The sequence below is a fragment of the Zootoca vivipara genome, chromosome 3 (genome assembly GCF_963506605.1).
Source record: "Zootoca vivipara chromosome 3, rZooViv1.1, whole genome shotgun sequence".
Classification (NCBI taxonomy): Eukaryota; Metazoa; Chordata; class Lepidosauria; order Squamata; family Lacertidae; genus Zootoca; species Zootoca vivipara.
The window spans coordinates 117,178,342-117,186,065 of NC_083278.1; the positions used below are offsets into that span (position 1 = coordinate 117,178,342).

The window sequence follows — 7,724 nt, forward strand, 5'->3', positions numbered from 1 at the left end:
GCCGTCAGGGGTGATGGGAACTGTAGTCTCAAAACATCTGGAGGGCTGAGTTTGCCTATGCCTGGCCTACACTATGTAAAAAGATTGTCCCCCACATATGCCAATCCAAACTATATTTGCTCTTTCCCATAGTCTTTTTAGTCCCTTAGTCTTCTCTCATATAGTTTGTTTTAACACTCAAGTTGCTTTGCTTCTTTTTCTCTCTTTGAGAGAACAACATTTTCTTTTAAAACAACATTTTTAAAGAGTGAAGGATCAGAGTTTCCAGCGAGCATATTAGGCAAAACAAAAACATAAAACTTTACTTTTACAAAAATAAGGACAACTACCTCCATCGCTGAAAAGCTTCCCTATAATATTATATCCTGCATTATTGATTCATAATTGCAACTTGGGACTATGGTGTGGGGTGCCTTATCACTGGAACTCCCTCACAGGGAGTTCAGACAGGCAATGACTATATACAGATAATGGGTGGAATTTAACTAAATTTTACTCAGTGAACAAACGTTAATAAGTCAGTTAATAATTTCAATGGGTCTACTCTGAGTAAAACTACCACCCACATTTTATGGTGCCTGTTGAAGGCTTTCCTCTTTCAAGAGCCCTCTAAGTCAAGATTTTTATCGCCAGTTGGTATGTTTACTGGACTTGAAACTCTTTTATATATACAATTATTTTAATTATTTTTAAAAAATACATGCAATTGTTTTATATATGTTTTTATTGTAATGCAAAGTCAATTCAAAATGCTTCATGAGAATAGATTCATAAATGGAGGAAGTAATACAGTAATAGTAATAAGTTCTGACAGCTTCCCTTTCAAACTTCGCAAAACTAGCAGCAACCACCAAATGTCTCTCCAAATCAGCTCATTACAAATATATTTGAACAATGTAAGCTTAATAATAATAAACAACTAAGATTATATTTTCAAATGCATGATGCCCAGGAGTTGGGGTAAAATACATAATTCCAAAACAGTAATAAGATTCAAGAAAGTCATTCCAATAAGTCACAACTTACTTTCCACAACGAACTGTAAATCAGTCACACTTATGAATAATGCATTCCCCACCCACCCACCTGGTTTTAATGTATTGTGGGTATTTTTGTTGGTTGGATGGATGGATGGATGGAAGTCACTCTGGGTTGCCTTGGGCAAGATATAGGGAATAACAAATTTAATAAATAAAATAAAATATTCTTGCTTGCCGCAAGAGGAAATTTGTGCATTAAAAGAAAAGCTCAGCTGATGCATCAAATATCTCCAGTTGACAACCTTCCTCCGTAACCGCTGAACCAAATTGCATCAAATTACGGCAAAGTGTACCATGCCCATCAGGGAGGGATCTGGCATAATTTTTTTCCCAAAAAAGCAAACCTTTCATACCTAAAATAATGATTAAACACAAAAAGTGGTGCCCAAATTAGACATCACCAGCAGAAGCTCTGAAGACTCCAGCAGCATCCAATAGAAAGGCAGATCGCACGCTGCTGCCTCGAAAGCCGCACCACCAGATGACATCACAAAATTCCACAGCAACCAACTGAAAACAAGGCCCAACATTGCCTTGCAGACTAGGTCACTTTCCAGACTAGGCCAAGTGGAGGTAGGGGCCTGCCAGGATGGGGGTTGGGGGGCCGAATAGGTCATAGGTTAGGACAGGGTGGGCCCAATCACAGGGATGAACCGGGGGATGGGGGGAGGGACAGAACAGGGTGGGGGAGACACAGGGAATGTGCCTATGTAAACATAACACACGAAAAACAGGCGGACTCTGAAGGTGAGGGGAGTCTGAAGTGGGACTCTGAGGCTCCATTTAACAAACTGAGCCACCGCAACGCGTGGCAGGGCCAACTAGTTGTCCATATATTTGAAATGAACATCAGCTTGATCTACTCCCCACCCCACGCCGGCGGAAAACAAAATATTTCACCACCACTGAAATATGGTTTTACACTCAAGTTTTTCTATTTTAGGTCATTTGCCTCCTTGCTGCCAAAGGGGAAAAAATCCCTCTTTAAGTAGGCAAACCTACATTCACAGTTCTTGGGCAGTCTTGCAGTATTAGAACTGTGATGTATTAAAGTTTGGGCATGTACCTACACACACCTCCCAATAAAAACCAAGCACCCGCCACTGGAACAAATGAACCCGGGCAATCCAGATGAGAGCATGCAGGAATTTGCTTTGAGTGCTAGAACTAGACAGGGTGGATCTGATTTAAATCAAATTAATTTCAATCACAATTTCAATCACTACAGTAAGACTTGATTTAAATCACTAGTCAGTAAGATTTGATTTAAATCACTAGTCAATAAGACTTGATTTAAATCATTAAATTTTTTACAGAAAGACTCATTCTTGCTGGTATGATCTTAATATTTACAACCAGATGAAGGTTTCATTTTTAGAATAATAAATTTTCAGAGTAGTTTTTACAGTTATATAAAAAATTACAGATTTGGTTATACCATTAGAATTACATAGAGAGATAATTATGAAATTATTGTGAAGTTTAATAAATTAACTGTTTATATTTGGATAACTTTTCTGCTGTACTTTATTGGAAGGAGAAAAATAATCATTTCCTTAATTACAATTTAAACAATTTATTTAACTAAAGCAATAACACTATAGCATATGAATCCATGTTTGTTAACTGATGTGGTTAAACTTTTTTAAAGAAATAACAGACTGAGTTTTAGCACACATGAAAAACTTAAAAGAAATCCTTATTTCCTGATGAATAGCCTTTGGACTATAGTGTAACTTAAATAGAAAACTATCTTTAGAAAGATTTTTCCTCCAAAAGCATTTTATTTTAAAAATCCGATGTAAATAAAAAAAATCCGATTTAATTTTTTGAAAAATCTGATTATTATTATTTTTTAAAATCACTTATTTTTATCCACCCTGGAACTAGAGGACCTTAACAGTTTTTCCCCATTAAAATCCACTTCTGTTTAATCCACTTTGTCTATGTTTCAGCAGCATAATCCGAAAGGGTGGGGGTCATTTTGTTGTGGCTATTGTTAAGACAGCAAGTTCTTACAGATCTACCGCAGATCACCACAAGATGAAAATGTCATAAGGACGTCACATAGGCCCATCTAGTCCAGCATCCCGTTTTCACCTCAGTCAACCAGCAAGCAAGACATGAGCACAAGAACTGCAACTAACCATACTGCAACTAACCATGATGGGAGAGCTTAGCCACTGTGGCCAGCAGCCACTGATTGTCTTCTCCTCCATGAATCTGTCTAATCCTCTCTTAAAGCCATCCAAGCTGGTGGCCGTCACTGCCTCCTGGGGGAGCAAGTTCCATACTTTATTTAAGGATGTCACTGTATTTTGTTAAAACCACGACTAGAGCTTGTGCTAGCTTCATTCTGCGGACTAGTATTTCTTCATATGCAGAAGATTTACACACGCAAACAACAGAAAACCATTTCCAACTCTTCTTTCTCTTTTCATTTCTTTTAAACTCACACACCCCCTCAATCCATTTGAAGCAAATTACTTGGAATGAAGCCAGTTCTGCCCCATTGGCCTCTGTTTTTTTTCTTCCTTCAGTTTTAGGATAGATTTTAATGAACTCATTGTTTCTATGTGGTGGTGTTCACTTTTAATTGAATTTATATTGTCAGTCACTTGGGCGGGGGAGTGACTCAAAGTTAAGAGACAGATTATAATGAAGTCAAATGAATGAACAGACATTGGACTTAAAGAAGTCTAAACTGATGCCACTCCAGGTATTCCAGATGGACATTTAGTACTCTCACACACAAACACAATTTGCATCCTGCCCTTCTTCCAAGGAAACAGCACCTAAGAGACTGAGGATGGCCCCAAAAAGGTTTGAAAATACCTGGAAGCCTCTTCCCATTACTGAACTACAAAAACTTTGCTTATTTTTAAAACATGGTGCGCTTTACTTCAAAGAACACTTTCCAGTTTTTGTAATGTAAACCAGTAGAATGACTGGAATACACAATAAAGGGTAGGATGATAACCCAGTTCTCAGTTACTGAAACGTCAACATGTGCTGCAGTACGTAAAGGTGCAGTGCTCTCAACCCACACTGGAAAAAAGTTTCCTTTCAGCCACTATTTCTTTCCACCCTGAATGTCACATTCAGCAAAAAAAAAAAAAAAACCAAGTAATTCCCTCTTTCCTACCCATGAGATTAATTCAAGAAGAGGGTCACTTCCAGGATGTGAGCTTCAGAAACTTCAAGTTGCCTGAAGACGAGGGTAGGAAAGCAATTTACATGCACTCAAACATGAGATTCATGCATATAATTCTAAAGCCAGTCAGCAACATTATGCTGCAGGTGTAAGACATTAAACCATATTATCTATAAACACATACACTAAGCTGATTTGATAACACACTAGAGCAGAACTGGCAAGTGCCTGGAAAAGCCTTTTATATGAAACCAAACCATTCAGAAGGCAACACAAATTGGGCAGTCTCTAAACATAAACTCTAACACAGCACCAAGTCAGACTCGCATCACCCTCAGTCCTTATTCAAAGACTATTTCATCCCTTGCCCTTAAAAATAAATAAATCCATCTCTTGAGCTCAAATTACCCTCCAAACCATCTGACACCTCATTGCCATCTTGATTTCCTTCAACCAGAAAAACTGCACAAGTACATTACTTATTCTCCCCAGGCTCTCTGAAAGAGGAGTGTGTAAACAATTAATGTGCATAAAAGAGTTTGCTGCCTCTGCTTTTGATAATCATTCTAACATGATGAGATGCAACATGCAAAAGCAAAGAGGCCTCACTTAAAAGCAGCAACGCAGAACACCTACCCTCCCAGCCCACTCTCTGTGCAATGAAGACTTCTGCTTACAGGCTGTGGGATTGACACCAGCACCATCAACTGCGCATCTTTGCCCCAATATGGGCCCGTCGCACGACACCCTGCCCCAGCCATGTTTATGCAGTCAAAGCAGGCCAGGCTCCCAATGACCAATCTGTACAAGAAGAAAGCGCAGCTTCACTACTTTGCTATTAAAACTTGCTGGTGGTTGTGTGTCGTTTTGCAGGAGAACATGAACATGCAGGCATGTCAAAAGTTTAGGTGTGGGAGAAGAGTAGGCAAGTTTTCCCTACTCCTGAAAATTACACTATTCATCTGAAATTTTAAAGGGGAGGGTGAGGGAGAGGGTGTATGTGGCACTTGACATAACCCAGAAACGAGCAGGAGCATTCCCCCACCTACAGATTTTTAGTTAAGCGACTTTGAACAACCATATACACACTTCCTCCCAACCCAGGCGCTCTCTCTGCCTCTGTACACACAAATACTTGCTGACACTCTCCTTCCACAAGCCTCCGATTTTAAGACTCTAGTGTTCTCCTGGTCCCTGCTCAACTGACTCTCCCCGGGATTTGAGGGTGGGGGGACAAGCCCTCCCATTCAGAGCCAAAGTTATTACTGTTGTTTCACCACCACTTCTGATTTGTTGTGGGGAGGAGATAATCTCAACCCCAGGAACTGCTTTCTACTCTGGTTTAACCAAAGATGCAAAGGGAAACTTGATGGTACACCACATCCCCTCAGAGCCTGGTGAACCCTCAGAAACCCCTTCCCATACATTCCATCAAACCCCAGGCACCCCCCTTCCCTTCCCACTCCATTTCCCCCCAACAATTCCCCATAACTAAAGATCACTCCCACACAAACACACCTTCTCTCCACTTCTCTACAGATCACCTATGGGGTGGACTTTGGTAATAGGGCACCCTGCCTGAGCAAAGGCAAAATTGAGCAAGTCCCCCCCCCCAATATTTCTTATTTTCGCAATAACTGAGTAGGTACCAGTATAAAAACAGGGATGATGACGGTGATGATTACTACTGCTACAACTTTGCACCCCCTCTGCTCTGCACCCTGTGTCAGGGAACTGCCCACCCCCACCCTAAATCCACCACTGCTGGGATCTTCCATTACTCACCCGTTTTGGGGTACTTCGCCACCTTCTCTGGCATCTGACAGATCCTTCTGGGGGATCCCCTCGCTGGCCTATAGCTTTCCAGCTCCCTAGGGATCCTAGTTACCCTTTTTTTCGTTACACATCTCCCTAATCTGGGGTGGGGAGTGCAACCCCTTTGACCTGTCTGCAACCATTTGGGGGAAAGTCTTCTTCCTGCGGGGGGGGGTACCCCCGTGTGTCCCCTTGCCCTCACACGCTCCCCTCCCCAAAAGAAGCAAACTCCCTTCTATCTGCCACAACCTCCTCTTGGCACAGAGACCTCCCCCGGGGGAGCCCTGCTCTCCAGCACCCACCATACTCCCCTGGGAGACTCACCCACCCCACGACGACCCCCCCCCAAAAAAATCGCCAGGCTTTTGCACCAACACGCCCCTGCCCCCTGCCCTGTCACCCCCAGACCCCAAAATCATACAATTCCCCCCCTCCTTCTGGTGCAGCGCCAAAAAAAACCCTACTCCCGGACCCCGCCCCCTCCTTCGCACCCACCCAAATCGCCCCTTGGCTTCCTGGCAGACCCCCCCCTCCAAAATGCACCCCGGTGCCCCGCCCCCTTCTTTAAACCTCCCCCCGCGAGCTTCTTCGCCCCCCCCCCAAAAAAAATTCATTTTTTGCAAACTCCCCCACCCCAAAAGCCAAGCCTCGACCCCCGGGCTTCCCTTCCTCGCCTGACAGCTCAGCCCCTCCACCCCCGGCGGGCTCACCTGCTGCCTCCGCCGGACTCAGGCCGGGCCAAGGCCTCCCTCTCTCCTCCGCGGGGAAGGACCGGGGGTCGTCGCCTTCCTTGGCGGCCAGGAGGACCGGGCGCGCCCGGGGCCGGCGAGGAGCGCAGTGGCTGGGGCGGCCCTTCTTCTCTCCTGCTGGGGCGGCGGGTGCTGGTGGTTCTCCTCCTCCTCCTCCTTCTTCTTCTGGGGCCCCGGCTCCCTTGGCGGGGCTCCTGGGCGCCCGGGGCCCCCTGTCCAGTCCGGCTCTCTCAGCCTCCGGCGCCTGCTCCGCCTGCTCGGCTCCCGAGGGCGGGCGGAATGGCGAGGGGGCGCGGAGGAGGAGGAGGAGGAGGAGATGGGGCGGGACGCGGCCGAGGGGCTGGCGGAGGACGGAGAAGGGGAGGCCGACGCCGCCGACGAGGCGAGGGGCCCAAACCGCCTCAGCCGCGCGCCGCCATCTTGGGCTGGGTGGCAGGAGCCGCCTGAGGGGAACCGCCGCCGCCTCCTCCGCCTCCGGTCCTCGCGGGCAGCAGCGACACCAGGCCGCGCTCCCCTCGGCAGCAGCAGCCCGAACTCGACGACGACGACGACGCCTCACGCCCGCCTACCTGCCCCTCGGGAAAGAGCGCCTCTGAGCATGGGCAGAGAGCTCGCCGGGCTGCGGGCGCAGCAGCTGCCTGTATCCTCCTCACCAGGCGTTAGATGTTAACGAGAGGCTTCGTTTTTAGAAGGGGGGGTTGAATTCTGGTGCTGCTTTTCTCCCTGCAAGTAGACGCGGGGAGGGGGGACAGCCATAGGATTGATGGGGGGGGTTGCAGAACCGAGTTATCTGAGACGCAGTTGCTCAGTTCAGCATTTTTTCATTTATTTACTTTATTTAGGGGGCAGCTGCCCTCCTCTGTGCCCCCCTGGCCAAACCCACCCATGCACCCCAATTAAATATTTGAGGGGCTGCCGCCCCCCAAAAAAAAGTTGATGGGCATTGCCATTCCAGTGGTGGGTGTG

The 7,724-nt window shown here is 45.9% G+C and overlaps 1 protein-coding gene across 7 annotated transcripts in view; it reads right to left on the reverse strand.

Annotated features, from left to right (window-relative positions):
* The window catches only part of NCOA1 (nuclear receptor coactivator 1), a 268,356-nt gene extending 261,270 nt beyond the window's left edge, over window positions 1-7,086 (reverse strand). For 6 of the 7 annotated variants that reach the window (XR_009557408.1, XM_060273185.1, XM_060273179.1 and 3 more), the window contains exon 1: window positions 6,720-7,086. The gene's annotated coding sequence lies outside the window, so the exon portion shown is untranslated. Of the gene's footprint in view, window positions 1-4,871; window positions 6,322-6,719 lie in introns of those variants that run through there. The other variant, XM_060273183.1, reaches the window with a different exon arrangement.
* Window positions 7,087-7,724: the final 638 nt, after the last annotated feature.